The sequence below is a fragment of the Ascidia mentula genome, chromosome 3, assembly GCF_947561715.1.
Source record: "Ascidia mentula chromosome 3, kaAscMent1.1, whole genome shotgun sequence".
Taxonomy (NCBI): Eukaryota; Metazoa; Chordata; class Ascidiacea; order Phlebobranchia; family Ascidiidae; genus Ascidia; species Ascidia mentula.
Genome location: NC_138568.1, coordinates 1,596,606 through 1,618,187, shown reverse-complemented (window position 1 = coordinate 1,618,187; position 21,582 = coordinate 1,596,606). Strand labels below are relative to the sequence as shown.

The 21,582-nt window shown below is 39.5% G+C and overlaps 1 protein-coding gene across 11 annotated transcripts in view; it reads left to right on the top strand.

Annotated features, from left to right (window-relative positions):
• Positions 1-21,582, top strand: part of LOC145894918 (NACHT, LRR and PYD domains-containing protein 4A-like) — an 85,138-nt gene that overhangs the window by 26,739 nt on the left and 36,817 nt on the right. The window contains exon 1 of one of the 11 annotated variants that reach the window (XM_082983630.1): positions 20,232-20,370. The exons of the other annotated variants lie outside the window; for them this stretch is intronic. The gene's annotated coding sequence lies outside the window, so the exon portion shown is untranslated. Of the gene's footprint in view, positions 1-20,231; positions 20,371-21,582 lie in introns of those variants that run through there. 11 annotated transcript variants of the gene reach the window in all.

Here is a 21,582-nt window from a genome sequence, read left to right as displayed (position 1 = left end):
AAACAACTTCTGTAAGGTGAGAATATTTGTGACCAAACCTGCGATCAAATCGCATGTGTTGATAATAATCAGCATTTATAAACCATATAATTTCAATGTTACCAATTTATCTGTAGTGGTTTGCGTTTTCAAATATTTCGACATCATAAGCCAAGTTAAACGCTCATATTAGTGCTAATAATACGCATTATTCGTGAATAACAATCACTTTTGCTTGCACAATGCGCTAGTAAATCTGATGTTTAAACATTTTGAGCAATTTCTGTTCGTGAAACTTGTGCGAAAAGCTGTCATCGAGCAAATGTTATGCAGAGGTCAAGAGTCAGATTCCAATCCAGTCAACGCCGTTCATTTACTACTCACACGTTGGATGTGTCGTTATTATGACTGGGAGTATCTCGGTGTCGGCTTGTACAGGTTAGTTTTTATATTTCATATTCACTAACACAGCTGATAAATAATATAAAGTACTTTGTATAATGGTGAAGTGAAACGCCTGAAATATTTAATCAAAAATAAAAGGTAATTTTAATTTAATCGCTAACTTTACATCATAAAGTTATTAAGTTAGCCTAGATTTTTAACAGCAACTAAGACATGTGCCATGTTTGCTTAAATAGTTAATCCGGCACTGAGCCAACGTACATATATTCTCACGTAGTTGTCATTTAAGCGTATGTTATCTGTAGCCGAAACAGCAGCAACGTTTAAGGTTAGGTGAACGGTTACAAAATATGTGATTTTGTTCCAAGTAAATGAATTGTAGTTGGGTGAACGCGGCCCAATATCAGGTCTGAACACCCAGCTAAGCGGCCGAATCCGGTTGCCACGAATGCAAAACTGCCATTGAAAAAAATTTTCTATTGTTTTTGTAAAAATTTTTATTGTTTTTGTAAAATTGTTTGTACGAAACATGTTGAGTAAAAATACACTGCTTAAACAACTGGAAAAAATTATTAGTTGGCAACGGTTGCTAAGAACCTTACGCTTATTAGATGCACTTCTGTCACTGGAGGCGGTATTGATTAGATGTAAGGAATAAATCTCCCGCAGACTTTATTGACATTACGTTGTGGCTTTTTGTCGCCATCATCAGATGTTCGTTCCGCAGGTAAAAGTTCTGTTTACTACGTCACCAACAGTTCGTTGTTCGTAATGGGAAAGTTTGCTTTAACTGGTTGATGATTATCCTCCGGGCGGGTGTTTTATGAGTAGAAGGTTCTCTTGCTTTCCAGCTTCCTTCTGTAAAACTAAATTTGCGTTATTTGCGCATTGTAAAGATCAGGCTTTCACGAACTTCAGTAAATATCACTTTCGTTTTATATGTTTCCAATTCAAAGTAAAAAAGCTCCACCCCCACCTCCATAAAAATGAATTGATCTAATTTGGTTTTAAAGTGTGGTTCAGCGACACAAAGGGCAAATTAATGTTGTTGGCTTGTGACTTTTATTTTTAAAGTATTTCCACCCCAGCCATAACACGATTGAATGCAGATATTTTCGTAAATGTCCATTCGAAATTGAGTGTTGGCATGGAAACGGGACGCACCGAAGTTGTTTTACAACAGAACGGAATATCGTTTTTGTCAGCAATCATTTCTATTTTATTCGGGCGGGCTAACAGCCGCCACCACGAATATCACACACGTTTGTATTAACTACACTGAAAATAGAAAGAGAAATGATATAGAGATATCAGAGAGGGAGAAAGAGGGCGGAAAGTACAAATAGAACAATAAAAATGTGTAGAAATACGATAACATGTACTACGAAAAATAAACAATTTAAGCATTTACGAAACAACACAATTAAATGACAACGAAATGTACGAAAACACACAATAAATATACAGTAACGACGACACAAAGTGCGAAAAAAAAGGGTGGGGGGTTTACAAGTGCAGACGACAAAATGTTTTTTGAATAGTAATTAATTTGGTTGCCCGGGGAGATAAATTGAGTTTAAATAGTTAACGACGTCGGCCAAGACACCTTCAAGATCGGCATTTGTCCTATTCCGTTGTAATGTTAAACGAAAGCGTAAAGTATGTTTCAGGGTGCGGGTCAGGTGTTGAGGTATGTTGAGTAAAGGGCTGGGGTCATGTTTAATTTTATTTCTAGTCTTCCAAATGGTGTGGGTGAGGGATGTATTTAATAGAGCTACAAGGGTTGAGGAGTACTGGGTATCTGATAGGGGCGTTTTAGGGAAAGTTAAATAAGTGGGGGTGTCAAAATATGTAAAGGTGTTATTGAGGAGGGAATTTAGGGTGTTTTTAACAAGGGATAAAAGTGGCTGTATAGTGGGGCAGGTATGGAAGAGGTGACTGAAGGTTTCCAGGGGGTAATTGCAAAAAAGGCATTGGGGATCTAAATCGAGGGGGAGATAGGACTTCTGGCATTTCAAGGGGAGGATTTTGTGGACTAATCTATAATTAAAGGTTTTGAGGTAATTTGGGAAGATGGGGTGGTGTATTTGTGTCCAGTCTGTATGAGTGAATGGGTGTTGGGAATCGTTTATTATGCGGGTATAAAGGGGTTTTGATTTGGGACAAAGGAGGTCTTGTTCAGTGGGTTTGATGGTATTGATGAGGGAAAGAATATATTGGTAGTGAGTGGAGGGTGTTGAAGCGTGGGGGAGGTTATTTCTTATTCTAAAACTGTATAAATTTGATAAGGGGAGGCCGAGGTGATATTCCAAGAGGGAGAGTTGAGGAGTTGTTGGGGTGTCCAAGGTTCGGTGTTTGTAATAATTTTTTACAGTAAAGAGAAGGGAGAGATCAGCGTATAGGGGTATATTTGCCGCGCCGTAACCACCAAGGTCACGGCGGGCTGCCAAGATGTTAATAGGCAAGGTTGGTAGGTTTGGGCCTCCGACAAAGCTTGCCACAATGCCGTCGACCCGCTCTCGTTGCTGGGGTGGTAAGGGGTAAATTTTAGCAAGGTACGAAATTTCGGGAAGAAGGATAGTTTTTGAAAGAATGCATTTCGAATCGAAGGTGAGAAAGGGGTTGCTAATAGATTTGGCGCGGGATTGCAAAGAGGTAATTACTTGGCGCCAAGCCGCTTTTATTACTGAGGGTGCGCCGATGGGAATATTTAACGGTGTAATTTTGTCCGGGTTCCATTTAATTTGATTTAAAAGGGGGTCGTCTGAGAGAGGGTGGAGGATGGCAATTGCTTCTGTTTTGGCGGGGTTCAGTTTAAGACCGGTGAATTTAGAAAAATTATTAATAAGTGACAGGGCGTTACAGAGGGACTGCCGATGCGCCACCACGAGGGTGACGTCATCGGCGTAAGCAATTGCCTTGGGAATATTGCGGCATGGCACAGGGGTCGAAATGATAGAGGGGGTGTTTTGGAGGGCAACGAGTAACGGGTCTAAAGCAATCAGGAAGAGGTTCAGACTAAGGGGGTCTCCTTGTCTGACACCTCTCCTGATGGGAAAATCCCTTGTGGCGAAGCCATTGACGAAGACCCGGGAGTGGGCGCTGGAGTGAAGAGCAGAAAGATATTGAGTAAAGAGAGGGGGAAAGCGTTTAAGATTTAATTGGGAGAGTAACCATGGGAAGGAAATAGAGTCAAAGGCTTTTTGGAAATCAAGAGAAACGAAAAACGAATTTGAATTAATTTGAGAGGCGTGAGAGTGTAAATCGCGAAGAAGTGTGGTTGCGTCTGAGGTAGAGGATCCGGGGGTAGCAAATTGATTGTGGGATAAAATTAAAGAAATAAAGGGCTTGATACGGAGGTTAAGGATTTTATGAAGGATTTTGAGGTCGGTATTAAGTAAAGAAATAGGGCGGTAATTGGTCAAAAGGGTGGGGTCGTTTTTCTTGTGGATAATGGTTATATGGCCGAGATTAAATTCCAATGGGGTGTAGGCGTTTTGGTAGGAGAAGTTGAGGGCTTGGGTAAGGTCGGACCCGATTAGGTCCCAGCAACGAGTATAAAACTCGATGCTGAGCCCATCGGGCCCGGGGGTTTTGTTAGGGGAAAAGAGGGAAAGGGCTTTTTTTACTTCGGACATTGTGATGGGGGCTGAGAGGGAATCTAGGTACTGATCAGGGATTAATTTGGAGGGAAGTTGGGCAAATTGGTCACTGGGGGGCGGCAAGGGAAGTTGTTGGGATGTGTATAAATCTGCGTAAAATTTTCGTGTGTGGTCTAATATTTCCTTGGGGGTTGTTAGGGGGAGTCCATGGGGGTCTTGAAATTCGAGGATGGGGGGTTTGCGACGTGAAGGGAAAAGCTGGGAATAGAGAGTTTTATCGGCTATGTTTTTGAATTGGGGATCGGAGGAGAGGGATTTAATAAGTGAGGAGCGGGCATTGGAAAGGTATGTATTATTTAGGGACTTTTTGAGGGATTGGAAATGGGCTAAGTTTTGTGGGGTCGGGTAATCATTGACTTTTTGGCGGGAGGATTCGAACTGCTGGTGAAGGAGGAGGGTTTCGGTGCGATGGAGTTGGGCTAAACGTTTTGAATGGGATTGGAGGAGGGATTTAAATTTAGTTTTAAGGGTAAGCCAGAAGTCCATGGGATTGGGGTGTAAGGGACCTAAGGTTTGCCAGAGGGGATAATGTTGGGAGAGATCTATTTGAAAGTCAGGGTCAAGGAGGGTAGATGTGTTATTCTTCCAGGAGCCTTTGCCCCTGGGAGGAGAGGAAATGATGTTGAGGGTGAGGGTAACTAGATCGTGGTCGGAGAAGGGACATGGAGTAAATGTATGCTGCTTAGGGATTAATGGAGGGGAATTATAAACTCTATCTATTCGGGATTGGGTACCAGGGGCGCGACGGGAAAATTGACAAAGGGAGGGATGAAGAGTGCGGAAGGAGTCTTGGAGGTTAAAGGTGGATAATAAATTAATCAAAGGGGGGCTAGGCCGGCGTGACTGTGCAGGGGGATATTTGTCAAGGGTGGGGTTTAAGACGCAATTAAAATCGCCGGCCAAAATTAAGGGGTGGGGTGAAGTTAAATAAGGGTAGAGGGAGTCAAAAAAGTTATTTCGAAGGGTAAAATTCTGGGAACCGGAGGGAGCGTAAATATTAACTATATGGAAGGTATGGGTTAGGGTTGAGATGTCGGCCGCAATAATGCGACCGGCAGAGTCAGAAAATGAATTGAGAATTTGAAGTGTGGAGGAGTTTAGAAGAACTGCGACACCACCTTGGGCATAGCCTGTCGGAGGTGCCGAGTTTAAGAGGATGGGGCCAGAAGTCCATTCGGACTTCCACAGGGATTCGGTTTGGGGAGTAGAGTGAGTTTCTTGGAGGCAAAAAAGGTCAAAGTTCAAAGAGGAAAGGTACCGGAACAGGGCTCTTCTCTTAGGTGCCTGGCCTAGGCCGTTAACATTAAGGGTGCAAATTCGTAAAAAGGACGCCATTTTATTCATAATACACAAATACACAAAAGGGGGGGTGGTTTATTTAATAAAAAGTTGAGTTAAAGTCATTGGGAATTTTAGCTTTACAGGTACAAACTACTTGTTCCCCGGGCATTATATTATACGTGACGCCACAAGTGCAGCTTATTAGCAGGCGTTGGCACCTTTTATTGGTGCAACGAGACGGGCTAAGGTAGGCTTCTTCGGGAGCCCAAGTGCCACAGCGGCATTTAAAATGTGCTGTGCTGCATAAACATGTTATCTCCTTGCCTGCATATGCTGTGTGGCAGCATGACGTCTTCTTTTGGGGAGACGGAGTTGGACTTTTCTTGCGTTTGCGGGATTGAACTTTTGTGAACCCGTCTTCGTTCCGCTTATTTGGTTTGGGTGTGGATGACGCCATTGGTTGGTCGCGTACATCCATTGAACTGGTTGAAGTTGGGGCGGTATCAGCCAACACGGGCTGCAGGATACTGCGACGTACCGCCTCTGGTGTCTTGATGTTGTTGACAACATTGGACGTTGGGGCGCTAGAGGGTGATTGCGCCTCTGAAGTCTTGTTGTTGTTGTTGCTGGGAGTTGTAGCGGTGTTAGCCAACTCGGGCTGCTGCATACTGTGTTGTACCGCCTCTGGTGTCTTCTTTTCTTCGCCAACATTGGGCGTTGGGGCGCTAGAGGTTGTAAGCGCCTCTGTAGACTTCGCGCCGCTTCCCGTGACGTCAGCTGTCACGGTTGGCGGCGCATCTTCAGTGGCAACAGCTGCCACATCTTTCTTATTCACAGGTGTGACTTCACGTGTCACACCTGGAGTTGTAACGGCTTTATCGGCCGTTTCTGGAGCCTTCGCATTTTGCGTCGGGGCGGCCTTATCAGCTGCCTCTGAGGTCTTCGCATTTTGCGTCGGGACGGCCTTATCAGCCGCCTCTGGCGCCTTCTCGTCGAGCGTTGCGACGAGCGCACCTGCGCTCGCCAACGCCGACTCGCTCTTATCTTTAACTTGCTGTTCTTCAGCACCTGCGTCTTTCGTTGCGGCTGCAGCCGCTTTTCGCTCTTCTGCATGTTTTGCAAAACTTGGGCATTCGCGTTTAACATGACCCATTTCGTGACAAAAGTCACACTTCTTGGGCTGTCCTTCGTACGTAACCTCGATTATTTTCTTGCCCAGACGCAGGCGCTCGGGAATATGGTTTTTGGCCAAAATTGAGCTCTTCATTATAATGACGCGCTTGCCACAATAGACGCTTTCGTCGTCATAGACTTTCCACCCCTTTTTGACTGGGGCGAACTTCGACATGTATTCTAACAATGCCGACATTTTAATACGTGGGTGCACCTTCGACAAAAACACCCGTATTTCGTCGTCGCAGTGGGCGTTGGCGTAGACTGCCTTGCCACTAGCTCTAATTGCGGCAGCGAGCTCTTTGGCTTTGTCAGCGGAAGAGCAGTTAAAGAGCACCTTTCCATTCGGGTAAGGGATAACGCCCTCCAAAGCCCGAATGCTCACTTTAAGCTGTTTTAAAAGTTTGTACAGCTCTGGCTTCTTAAGCCCAGGGTTAAAGCGGGCTTCAACGTCGAGATTGGGGTCGGTTGCAAAGGGGTCAACCGCTTGCACATTTCCGGCCGAGACAACAGGCCGGGAAGCTAACGCTTGCGCGTAATTCATAATTCTTGCTTGGTTTTGTGCGTCTCCACAACTTACGCACGGGCTGGCCACTGGCAGCTCACCTCTCCTATCAAACAAATAGCAGCCCTTACAAGGGCTGGGCTGGCTTTGCACAGTGGCCTCAGTTAGTCTACGACAACAGATCATAAAACAGAAATCTAAGGACGAAAACTTGATACTGCTTGAAATCACTGCTGATAGATAGACTCGAATAAATTGCTATATCGCCGAATAGAGGTCAGAACACGTATGCTTGCCTTATTCAAATAGAATTCGTTTTTGTCAGCAATCATTTGACCAGTTTGTTTATTATAGGCGACACTTAACCTTTAAGTTCATCGCTTACACAACGCTAAAGTCAAAATGTTAACCCAACAAGGTCTTGATTGTTGGAAAATGTCCACTTACTATGTATTATTGACACTTGGTGACGCCTACGTGCCACTTTCTTGTTGGAATTCACGCAGCCAAAACCGACATCGCGCGTTCGCGTGGAAAGCAGACATGCAGGGCGATTGTTTTCCGAAACTTTGTGCCTGGGTCGTTCAACTTTCTGCCTACGTTCCAATGCTGCAAATATTTACCCAGTGATGTCAGAACGCCAATTAGCGCCAGACCTTGTTGGTAAAAGTACTTGTTTTGTTGATTAATTGTTACGATCACATGATGTTGAAACCGCACTTTTTTCCCAATTACCGCGACCACCTGTGTCAAAACAGTTTTGACGACTGAAAAAAAGCTTTGTCGTCTCTTTGGTGTTAAAACAGGTGCAAAAAACATTGTTGCATAAGTAAAGGTAGTTGTTGTATGAACAGAAGTAGTAAACCAGCATCCTTTTAAAGATTTATTTTTTATCTTTTTAATTTTATGCAAACTGCTTTTTAATTTTTTACGGGATTGCCCTTTGAATATATTTACAAATAATGGTATGTACTGAGCTGCTGTTGGACCGGATATTTTACACAGTGAAAATAACAGAACGTAATTTTTGTGTTTGATTTGTTGTTTAAATACTAGTTTTAAGTGGCAGTAGTATTGTTTTTTTTCTGTTATAAAATATTGTCGTATGTCATCTTGTGGAGTTTCGGTATCGTGTAATTCTGATTGTGATGTGTACTACTGCAATTACGCAAGTTGATATTCCCGGGGTGACGTTGTGTGAAAAGTCATCATTATAAATCTGGTTGAGAGTTGACATGTTACATGACGGTGCTGTGTGTGTTGGTTTGTTAATAATTTGTTTCCCAATTAGGCTTTCAATCATTTGTTTGCGTGACTGAATTTTTGAAACTGTTGTTTGTAATGTTAGAATTTAAATGTATGAATTTAAAACATTATCTGATGCGTCTTTAATTGCTAACTTATGTCACCAAGTTATTATGTGGTCTGGATTTTATGCCACAACTAAAACAACAGATGGAATATTGTTTTTGTCAACAATCATTTCACCAGTTTGTTTATTATAGGCGACAAAAAACCCTTAAAACCAAAGAGTTTATCGCTTACACAATGCTAACGTTAAAGTGTTGACCCAACAGGGTCTTGATTGTTGGAAAATGTCCACCAACAAAACTCAGTATTATTGACACTTGGTGGCGCCTGTTCGCCATTTTTATTTTGGAATTCAAACAGCCAAAACCGACATCGCGTGTTCGCGTGGAAATGCAGGCAGGGCGAATGTTTTCCGAAACTTTGTGCCTCGGTCGTTCAACTTTATGCCTAATTTGTTTATATATTTATTGACCAACAATTACGGTTAAAATACTGAAAAACAGTACAAGTCTATACAGCGACCCAATGCACATGTTGTGTAGAGGCGTAGTTTGTGAAATATTGCAGTTGCATCCTGTATTTTGTGTGATGTTGGAAGCAGCAAAACTTAATGTCGCTTGTGTAGTTTTTCTTCGCAGATAAATTATTTCCTACGTGAAATTTGGTCGCTCAACTTTATGCCTACGTGATGTTTTATTTCAGCAAATATTTGTCAAGTTGCAACACCTAGCTACTGAAAGTTTCGGTTGTAAGTACTTATTGCTGCGATATTGTTTGTTAGAAGCAGAAATTTACCTCTAAGATCATCGCTGACACAACGCTAACGTCAAAATGTTAACCCACCAGGGTCTTGATTGTCGGAAAATGTCAGACCTTGTTGGTAAAAGTACTTGTGTTGTTGATTAATTGTTACGATCACATGATGTTGAAATAGCACTTTTTCCCAATTACCGCGACTACCTGTGTCAGATCTGCTTTGTGGAATACATTTTCTTTACCAGGATAACCAAACCTTTTTACACCAATCGTAGTTTGATTTAAAAAGATACCTCGATCTCATGTGTTTCAAAGTTACATAATTTCTTTACATATTTATTGACCAACAATTATACTTAAATGACTTGATAACAGTACAAGCCTACATAGTGAATCAGTGCATTTCGTGTGATGTTGGAACTAAAAAAACTTGTCGTCCAAGCATTTATTTTTGTTGATCACAGTCTTGGCGCAAATGGCGCTTGTGTAGTTTTTCTTCGCAGATAAATTATCGGGACATTTGTTTTAACTTCAAACATTCAACCGGTTTCCAATCTCTTCATACAACTTTATCTGGTCAACAAACAACGACAGTTTCTATTGTAATGAATGCCTTGCATGAACTGTTCCAAGTCAAAATGTACTTTTTTAGATGGTTTGGAATTGTGATTGTTGGGGCACTAATGCAAATACTGGCATATGATCAGATATGTCGTAAGTTAATATTCCCAGGGTGACGTTGTGTGAAAAGTCATCAGTGTGAATGTGTTTGAGAGTTAACATGTTAGATTTGTTGATAGCTTGTTGGTTTGTTGATAATTTGTTTCCGAGTTAGGCTTCCAATAATTTGTTTGTGTGACTGAATTTTGAAACTGTTGTCTGTAATGTTAAAATTCAAATGTATGAATTTAAAACAATAATTGATGCATCTTTAATCGCTAACTTATGTCACCAAGTTATTAGGTGGCCTGGATTTTATTTTTGTTAATGAATCACTAGTTTGTTTATTATAGGCGAAACTTAACCTCTAAGATTATCGCTGACACAACGCTAACGTCAAAATGTGAAACCCAACAGGGTCTTGATTGTTGGAAAATGTCCACTAACAAAACTCTGTACTATTGACACTTGGTGGCGCCTGTGTGCCACTTTTCTGTTGGAATTCACGCAGCAAAACTGACATCGCGCGTTCGCGTGGAAAAGCAGACATGACGAATGTTTTCCGAAACTTTGTGCCTCGGTCGTTCAACTTGCTGCCTACGTGATGTTTAAATGCTGCAAATATTTACCCAGTGGTATCAAAACGCCAACCAGGCCTTGTTGATAAAAGTACTTGTGTTGCTACGATCACATGGTGTTGAAATAAGTGTGTTGTTGTATTTAATTAACTACCGCGACGACCAGTGTCAGATCTGCTTTGTAGAATACATTTTCTTTACCAGGAATAACCAAACCTTTCACACCAATCGTAGTTTGATTTAAAAAATACCTCGACCTCATGTGTTTCAAAGTTATATAATTTGTTAGATATTTATTGACCAACAATTATGGTTAAAATACTGAAAACAGTGCAAGTCTATACAGTGACCCAGTGTACGTGTTGTGTAGAGGCGTAGTTTGTGAAATATTGCAGTTGCTTTCTGTATTTTGTGTGATGTTGGGACCAACAAAACTTGTCGGCTCGGTTTTGGAGGCTCTGGTCTTAACATTTATTTTATTAATGTCACATTTTTTGCACAAATGTCGCTTGTCTAGGTTTCCTTCGCCGATAAAATATATCGGGACGTTTGTTTTAACTTCAAACATTTAACCGGTTCCCAATCTCTTTGAACAACCTCATCTGGTCAACAAGCAACAAAGCGTTGTGAGTTCTTCTCTTGTTAGTGACGCGTTATATCATCTTAACAGTGTTGATGCGGGGTTTTGAATCGGAAATATCACATCAGGCCTCATTAAAAGCTCATGAGCTTTATTGCAATACAGATCTATAAATTGTCTCGTGATAAATATAAAAGATTTTTATTAGAGCTTTGGTCGCTCAACTTACTGCCTACGTGATGTTTAATTGTAGCAAATATTTACCCATTGGGGACAAAAACACCTAGCTACCGAAAGTTTCGGTCGTAACTTATTGCGTTGTTGATTGGTTGCTATGATGTAATGATGTATATTTGTTCCAACCTCTTTAAACAAGTTTAATTGAACAGCTAACAGCAGGTAGCTTATTTGCGAGCTCTTATCTGCGTTGTTACGTTGTATACCAACTGAGGTTGCTGGGGTAATCGGGACTGTCAAGATATTTGTACATGACGAGTGCTGGCGCTTTTAAGGTTGATAATCTATATTCAATTCAATTCATTTTTTTTTATTTTTGTGAAAGTCAGCGACAAATCAGTGCAACTTGCGGTGGACAATTTGAACGTAGACGGTGACGAGGGACCGGTGGAACCATACTTAGTTATAGGACCGGCCCTTTGCAAGGTACATGCGTTGCAAAAGGTAAAACAGAAAGCGGCAATTAGATAGGAAATTTTGCATTTTTTTTGTTAACCTTTTTTTTCAAAAAACAATGTGTTTCGTATCTTTCATTAATGAATTTTTTGGCGTAAACAGAAGACATTAAACGGTGTGAACAGATTTTTAGGCATGTCTATGGACTTTGGGCAAGTGCTCTCAGCAAGTTTTCGATAATTGTTTGATTAATTGAATATCGCGTTTGGTTCAACCATAACATTCCGGGGGTGTTTACCTCGCCCACGTGTTGTGTAAATTTAAGTCAAGCGAATCGAGAAGGAATGCGTGCAGTGCTTTGTGGAATCCGGCAAAACTAAACGTTTTTATGTATTCTGGAATGTTGTTCCAGATTTCTACGCCTTTGTAATTTAGTTTTTTTTTTGACCAATTCCTTTGACGCACGTGGAAGAAATTACTTGTGGTTAGTATGACTTCTGGTTGTAGGGGCATGAACTTTAGCAACTGGTGTAAAATAATTCTTTATAGCTAGTGGCAAACGTTGATGTTTGTATTTGCGTACGAACTTTCTTGTATTTGTGTACGAACTTTTTTGTATTTGTGTACGAAAGTTGTAGTTTATGCATTTGATGAATCGGCAGAATTGCATGTAGTTGCCAGGTGTGGGTGCGAAAAGGACTATTGGTTACTAAGCGTAGTGCCCGATTCTGCATAAACACTAGAAGATGTAGTAGTGACGGACTAGCAAACCCCCATGCTAGAAGACCATATCTTAAGTAAGAGTATACTATAGCGCATGATACACAGTTCGTAGTGCGCCTTGGCCTATGTGGTGCCTAAGCTTGTACACAATAGCAAAAAAGAAATGCTTTTAGCTATTTTTTTGCAGACCATTGTAATGTGCAGACCCCATAAAAGTTAACTGTCAAACTCTATGCCAAGATATTTAGCTGTCTCAGCTTGTTCAAGCGCGATGCCATTGCTTTGCAGGTGAAATGACTTGTTGTTTAATTGTTTACATCTGGAGAAAAGCATGAACTTGGTTTTCTGGCAATTAACTGTTAGTTTATTGGATTGCATCCATGTATTGACCTTGTCTATTTCAATATTTGCATATTTCTCCAAAACCTCTTTGTTTTTATGTGACATGATTAGACATGTGTCATCTGCAAATATTGTTGTGTGTATGGTTGGCCATCGGTGTCATAATTCGTCGTATTGTACGCGTGCCTTAGATAACGTGCGTGTGTCTTTTAAGGAACGTGCACGTTGGGCCAACAGTGTCAAAATCCGAATAAGAGCGACATCATGTGGAATAATAAGGTACGCGCGCGTTAATAAGCAGCACGTTCGCTATTAGTGTACATGCACCTTAATAGGATACATTTCATAACCAACCGTGTCATAAGTCAAACTTATGTACGCGTACCTAATTAACGAACATGAAACTCACTAACGTGCGAGGGTGTTTTATGAGTAGAAGGTTCTCTTGCTTTCCAGCTTCCTTCTGTAAAACTAAGTTTGCGTTTGTTGCGCATTGTAAAGATCAGACTTTTACGAACTTCAGTAAATATCACTTTCGTTTTATATGTTTCCACTTCAAAGTAAAAAAGCTCCACCCCCACCTCCATAAAGATAGCTTGATCTAATTTGATTTAAAAGTCTGGTTCAGCGACACGAAGGGTAAATATATGTTGTTGGCTTGTGACGTTTATTTTTAAAGTATTTCCACCCCAGCCATAACACGATTGAATGCTGATATTTTCGTAATTGTCCAATCGATATTGAGTGTTGGCATGGAAACGGGACGCACCGAAGTTGTTTTACAACAGAACGGAATATCGTTTTTGTCAAAAATCACTTACACAACGCTAACGTCAAAATGTTAATCCAAAAGGGTCTTGATTGTTGGAAAATGTCCACTAACAAATCTCTGTACTATTGACACTTGGTAGCGCCTGTGTGCCACTTTCCTGTTGGAATTCACGCAGCCAAAACCGACATCGCGCGTTCGCGTGGAAAAGCAGACAGGGCGATTGTTTTCCGAAACTTTGTGCCTCGGTCGTTCAACTCTGCCTACGTGATGTTTTAATGCAGCAAATATTTACCTAGTGGTGTCAGAAGGCTAATAAATGTCTGGATTTCCGGTAAAAGTGCTTTTGATTTATTGCTACCATCACATGATGTTGAAATAAGTGATTGTGTATTTAACTATTTACCGCGACGACTTGTGTCAGATCTGCTTCGTGGAAATTATTTTCTTTACCAGGGATAACCAAACCTTTTCACACCAAACGTGGTTTGATTAAAAAAACCTCGACGCCACGTGTTTCAAAGTCATATAATTTGTTAGATATTTATTGACCAACAATTATGGTTAAAATACTGAAAAACAGTACAAGCCTATGCAGTGGTCCAGTGTACGTGTTGTGTAGAGGCGTAGTTTGTGAAATATTGCTGTTGCATCCTGTATTTTGTGTGATGTTGGAACCAACAAAACTTGTCGGCCCGGTTTTGGATGCTCTGGTCTTAACATTTATTTTATTATTGTCACATTTTTGACACAAGTGTCGCTTGTGTAGTCTTCCTCCGCCGATAAATTATCGGGACATTTGTTTTAACTTCAAACGTTCAACCAGGTCTCAATCTCTTTGAACAACCTTATCTGGTCAACAAGCAACCAAGCGTTGTGATTTCTTCTCTTGTTAGTGACGTGTTAAATCATCTTACCAGTGGTGTTGCGGGGTTTTGAAGTGGAAATATCACATCAGGCCTCATTAAAAGGCACGATTGAATGCTAATATTTTCGTAAATGTCCAATCGATATTGAGTGTTGGCATGGAAACAGGACGCACCTAAGTTGTTTTACAACAGAACGGAATATCGTTTTTGTCAGCAATCATTTGACAAGTTTGTTTATTATAGGCGATACTTAACCTCTAAGTTCATCGCTTACACAACGCTAACGTCAAAATGTTAATCCAACAGGGTCTTGATTGTTGGAAAAGTCCACTAAGAGAACTCTTTACTATTGACACTTGGTGGCGCCTGTGTGCCACTTTCCTGTTAGAATTCACGCAGCCAAAACCGACACTGCTCGTTCGCGTGGAAATGCAGACAGGGCGAATGTTTTCCGAAACTTTGTGTCTCGGTCGTTCAACTTTCTGCCTACGTGATGTTTTAATGCTGCAAATATTTACCCAGTGGTGTCGGGACGCCAATAAATGTCTGGATTTCTTGTAAAAGTGCTTTTAATTTATTGTTGCGATCACATGATAAATAAGTGCTGTTGTATTTAACCAACCACCCCGACGATTTGTGTCAGATCTGCTTCGTGGAAGATATTTTCTTTACTAGGGATAACCGAACCTTTTTACACCAAACGTGGTTTGATTAAAAAAACCTCGACGACACGTGTTTCAAAGTCATATAATTTGTTAGATATTTATTGAACAACAATTATGGTTAAAATACTGAAAAACAGTACAAGCCTATACAGTGGTCCAGTGTACGTGTTGTGTGGAGGCGTAGTTTGTGAAATATTGCTGTTGCATCCTGTATTTTGTGTGATGTTGGAACCACTCGCAGCCAAAACCGACATCGCGCGTTCGCGTGGAAAAGCAGACAGGGCGATTGTTTTCCGAAACTTTGTGCCTCGGTCGTTCAACTTTCTGCCTATGTTCCAATGCTGCAAATATTTACCCAGTGGTGTCAGAAGGCTAATAAATGTCTGGAGTTCTGGTGAAAATACTTTTGATTTATTGCTACGATCACATGATGTTGAAATAAGTGCTGTTGTGTTTAATCAACTACCGCGACGACTTGTGCCAGATCTGCTTCGTAGAAGATATTTTCTTTACCAGGGAAAACCAAACCTTTTACACCAATTGTGGTTTGATTTCATTAATTACCTCCACCTCATGTGTTTCAAAGTAAAATAATTTGTTCACATATTTATTGACCAACAATTATAATTAAAAACTTGATAACAGTACAAGCCTATATGGTGACCCAGTGTATTTTGTGTGATGTTTGGACCAAAAAAACTTGTCGTCTAAGCATTTATTTTTTGTCACAGTCTTGACACAAATGGCGCTTGTGTAGTTTTTCTTCGCAGATATATTATCGGGACGTTTGTTTTAACTTCAGACATTCAACCGGTTCCTAATCTCTTTAAACTACCTTATCTCGTCAACAAACAACGAAGCGTGGTGAGCTCTTCTCTTGTTGGTTACGCGTTATATCATTGAACCAAGTTGTGCTGCGGGGTTTTGAAGTGGAAATAAGTCTACAATTGTCTCGTTATAACTATAAAACATTTTTATATGAGCTTTGGTTGCTCAACTTATCGTCTGCGTGATGTTTTATTGTAGCAAATGTTTACCCATAGGGGACAAAAATACCCAGCTACCGAAAGTTTCGGTCGTAAGTACTTATTGCGTTGTTGATTGGTTGCTATGATCAAATGATGTATATTGGTATTTTACCAACTTCCGCCACCTATTGTGATAAACCTGATTCCTGGGTGACGTTTGTGTAGTTTTTCATCCTATGGGATCCCATTTATTTTATTGTTTTGTTTTTTCATCAAACGACCAACCGGTTCCAACCTCTTTAAACAACTTTAATTGAACGGACAAGAGCAGGTAGCTTTGCGAGCTCTTCTCTACCTTGTTTTGTTGTATACTAACTGGCAGGGAGGTTGCTGGGTAATCGAGACTGTCAAAATATTTGTATGACATGTGCTGGCACTTTTAAGGTTGATATTCTATAATAACATACACGACGCCAATGATTCACTGCAGCAATTATTTGTAACAGTGCACATACTGTAAGTTCCACTTTCTGTTGTACCGACCCTACATGTTTAGTCGCCACAAACCTAGTTTGGAAAACCCGGCCTTAACCTCGACAGGTTTGGCAACCAAGCGTATGTTCAGCGTTCAACAGATAATTTAATAACACGTACGCAATTCGATCTCATATTTGATGTCATAATAGGGCAAAGTAACTTTGTGTTAATTTTACGAAGTAAAAATAATGCAACCGGGCGGATAAATTCTATACTTAAGTCCCACAACTTACAGCCCAAGTGATGTTTTCATGTTGCAAATATTTACCCAGTGGTGACAAGTCCAGAGTCAGAAAAAGGCTGTTTAAGAGCAAATTTCATTCAAGACTGATGTCCCTCTTATGAAAATTCAGCAATGTTGATTCGTTTGTGCAAATACTGTTGGATAAACATATTTGAACACTTGCCGAAGCGTAATGCGGAATTGGGTTTCAACTGGTTTAATTGATTAAAGCGGAAAGCAACATCAACTGCGCTATTTACGACAATAAAATGTGCTGCGTATTATTACAGGCACTTGTATTGTAACTGGATTTTGTTAGGCTGCAACTTTTGGCAACAACACAGCGCGTAATTAACTTTTAAATACAGTGTCCTTGTAATGAACGATATTGGACATAGCAGTGTTGGTCAGATTTTCTTCTAGGTATATGGGCCGGGCGCTTGACCGATGTTGCCAATCGCCCACTAACTTTTATTGCGATCTGGATTTTGATTGCCACCATCAAGCGTTCGTTCCGCAGGTTAAAGTTCTGTTTACTTCGTCACCAAACAGTTCGTTGTTCGGAATGGAAAAGTTTCCTTGATGGTTAATTAATCAGAATTGCTCTTCTGGCACTTAGTTTCTAAAGTGTTTATTGGAAACCAACGTTTCGTCTGCCATCCGGCGAGACTTCTTCAGGGTTATTTCCCTGAAGACCCTGAAGAAATCTCGCCGGATGGCAGACGAAACGTTGGTTTCCAATAAACACTTTAGAAACTAAGTGCCAGAAGAGCAATTCTGATTAATTAGTATGCCTGGCAACAAAAATAGCAGTATATTTGATGGTTAATGATTGTCCGGGCGGGTGTTTTATGAGTAGAAGGTTCTCTTGCTTTCCAGCTTCCTTATGTTTGCGTTATTTGTTGAGCTGTAGAAAGGGCTTTTGCGAACCTCTGTAAAAATCACTTTCGTTTCATATCTTTCCAGTGCATGGATGATAGATCCAGCATGAAAAAGGCCTCCAATGAAATTTATTTTTGGCTCTTTTTCTTAATTTTTTTTGCCTTGTTTTCAATTTTTTTTTTATACGATAGAGGCGTTTGATGCTTGTGACACACAAACATGATATTTGCTTGTCACCCAATCAGCGGTGGGAATGTTTGCGCGTTATGTATGAGTTAATCGCTGATTCTTGCTTTGAATTTATTTTCTTTCTATTTATTGTAAATTTCGAAGGAAAAGCAAGCATTTGTTTTCACAAACTTATAATACAGAAGTATATACTTGAGTTAAACAAAACCCACAGTTGTAAAGTAACGAAAACCTTATTTTTAAGTGTGGACTTCATATTGTCCCAAAACGATTTCTGCAGCTTACTTTCGGTTATGTGTTTGGTGTTTCAGTATGCTATGCTCGCGACTGTATACAAAAATGTTGTTAAATATCGTAATATTGGTTTTGACCACATCCCTAAATACCATGTTTTCTTAGTTTTTTGACTTTTTGCATGTCCTCCCAGTGCGTTTCATTGCACCAATGTTGACTGGCAGTTTTATTAGGCATGCAAGTTTGTTGCTGAAGTAATTATTATTTTTTTACAGTTCAGTTACAAACACATTTTGGTATAAGTATCTGCACATGGGAACAATGGCCTAGTGATATGAATGACAATACTACGATGTAATAATGTTTTTAGTCAAATCAATTATAATTTCTAACAACACTTTTGTAATTCATTAGCACTCGTACTATGAATTGATGTGGTGTTTAACGATCAGTATTTCGTTCTAGGCAAAGTTACTTTTTCAACACATTTTGAACATTTAGTTGTATTCAGTTTTAGTTAAAGATTAATCAGGATTACCCACAATGCTTTGGTTTGTCACAAGATTAAGTTCCTGATTCTGATGAGTTAAGGTAAAACAAGGTGCAAAAAACATTGTTGCATAAATAACGGCAATTGTTGTATGAACAGAAGTGGTAAACCAGCATGTTTTTGAAGGTTACTTTTTTCTTGGATTTAAATATATGCAAACTTGTTTAAAATATTTTTGATGATTTCTCTGTGACTAGATCTGTAAATAATGGTATATATGTAATAAGATGTTGTTCGGTTTAAACAGTGAAAATTCCAAAATGAAATTTGTCTGTTTGATTTATTGTTTAATTACTAGTTTAAGTGGCAGCAGCATTGCTATAATTATTTTTTGCCCTGTTATAAAATATTGTTTTTAAAACATATGCCTTTTGTGTCATTTATAATGTTCCAGGATTTTTGTCTGTTCATTGTTATGCAAAAGACAAGTATTCAGTTGTTGTTTTCAAATTAGATATATTTGTTTTTCTGATAATTTAGTGGGAGTCTGTTTGATTCAAGCCAAATACCAAATCTTTACATTTCTTTGTTTGATGATTCTTGCAAAATTTGTTTAAAATGTGATTTTTTAGGTAGTCTAGTGGTGATTTTGAGGTGATAGGATTTGTTGATGTCATAGGCTACTGTTTAAAGTATGCAGAAAATATTGAATGCATTTGCTATATCAATAGGTTTGCACATTTAAATGTTTTTATCAAGGACAGAACATGTGAATTGTGGTTGTTTTTTTTTACAAATTTTAGTATTCCAATGTTTTTGAAGTTTTGGTATTATGTGTGGAGCTTGGTGATCTGCTTTAAGGTGGGTGTTTACATTTGATATGGAGAATGCGTCCAATGTAATGAATGTCTTGCATAAACTGTTTCAAGTCAAAATGTATGTTTTTAGATGGTTTGGGAATAATTGTGATTGTGATGTATACTACTAAAAACACTGGCATATGATCATATATGTCGTAAGTTAAGATACCCAGGGTGACGTTGTGTGTTAAGTCATCAGTGTGAATGTGTTTGAGAGCTGACATGTTAGATGAGGGTGCTGTGTGGTTTGGTTTGTTGATAATTTGTTTTGCAATTAGCAATTGTTTCTCAAATAAGCATTTGTTTGTGTGACTGAATTTTGAAACTGTTGTCTGTAATGTTAGAATTTAAATGTATGAATTTAAAACAATATTTGATGCTTGTATATTAGGTAGCCTGGATTTTATGTCGCTACTAAGACCATTAGTGCCTCGGTCATTGAAAATTAATGAATCAGTATGTTTTGGAAAGTTTATTTTATGGAAACTTGTAGTTTATTTGTGATTTTGCTTTGACTGGATCTGCAAATAGTGGGATGCAATAAGTCGTTGCTAGATATTAGATGGTAAAAATACAATGTCAAAATTTTGTCTATTTCATTCAACTACTAATTTTTCATTCTCCATTAATACATTGTATTGGATATTGTCAAAAGCAGATGTGAATGGCATTGAAAGTGTGTTTTATGCTGTTACTAGTGGAACAAGATGTGGCATCAAACGTCTCTTTGGTGTAACTGTACTAGTGTTGCTAAGTTAATATTGGTAATCAATCACCTTCCAATATTAATATTTCAGTCGCAATTTACTAGTTTCCAGTGACAGTAGCATTGTTATTTTTCTTTTTCCATCTGTTTTTATTTCTTTAAAATATTGTTCTGTAGTATTGTGCTATTTATTAGAATGTTAAAAGATGTTTGTCTGTTCATTATTAATGAAAAAACAGCATTCTGTTTTGCAGAAAACTAATTTTTGTCACACATTAAAGAAAAAAGTAGAATTGATCAAAACTATTTACTTTGGCATCAACAACAACCAGAATGGACCAGAGTTGTGATGATAACAATTCAAGTACAGACCAGAACCAAAAAAGTCAGGTATGTCTACACTACTTCACCATGACAAGTTTTTCGTGTTCCAACATTATGTTAGTTCTCCAAATGATTTACGGTCTTTTGTCAGGAGTGGACAAAACAATAATGCTTTAATAAATACCAATTAATGCACAAATAAACTAATAATCGGCTTGTGTGTGTTTTTATTGAACAACAATTATGGTTAAAATTAGGGATGTGCCAAATGGACAAAGATTCGGGTTCGTGCGATCACCTTTGCCGCTAGTGTTTAGGAAAAACGATACTTTGATTGACATAACGTAATAAAGCCGTTATGTCATGATTGACCAAATATAATGTTGAACAACGCAAGACTTCCGTTCTTTTGTTTTCAAATGCGCTTCTGTATTTTGGTGACGAAAACCTGTGCTACGAGCGGCGCCCAGAACTATAATACGATATTAGACCACCGGGGGACGATATTTTCGTCACGTTTTGTTCAATCGTGGTGATAAACCAATAGCAAAAACGACTGCACCAGTTCTCGTGGCGTTATAAGCTGTGTGCTACCGTTATTGGTCATGCGAAAAAGACAAAAACTTTGGCGGTTGTATCACACAACCATATTATGCGTCGATAAATATTCGCATACGAATCTTGCGCAATATTCGGGTTTGCACGAATATGAAATCTGTGCTCATATTCGGCGAATCTATTCGGGTTCGGGTTCGCCTTGGCACAACCCTAGAAAATACTGAAAAACAGTACAAGCCTATGCAGTGGTCCAGTGTACGTGTTGTGTAGAGGTGTAGTTTGTTAAATATTGCAGTTGCATCCTGTATTTTGTGTGATGCGCTATTTACGATAATACAATGCACAGCGTATTATTACAGGCACTTGTGTTGTAATTGGATTTTGTTAGGCTGCAACTTTTGGCAACAACACAGCGGGCAATTAACTTTCAAATACAGTGCCCTTGTAACAAACGATATTTGACACAGCAGTGTTGGTCAGATTTTTTCTTGGTATGTGGGTCGGGCGCTTGACCGATGTTGCCAATCACCCACTAACTTTTATTTCGTTCTGGATTTTTATTGCCACCATCAAGCGTTCGTTCCGCAGGTAAAAGTTCTGTTTACTTCGTCACCAAACAGTTCGTTGTTCGGAATGGAAAAGTTTCCTTGATAATGATTCTCCGGGCGGGTATTTTATGAGTAGAAGGTTCTCTTGCCTTTCAGCTTCCTTTTGTAAAAC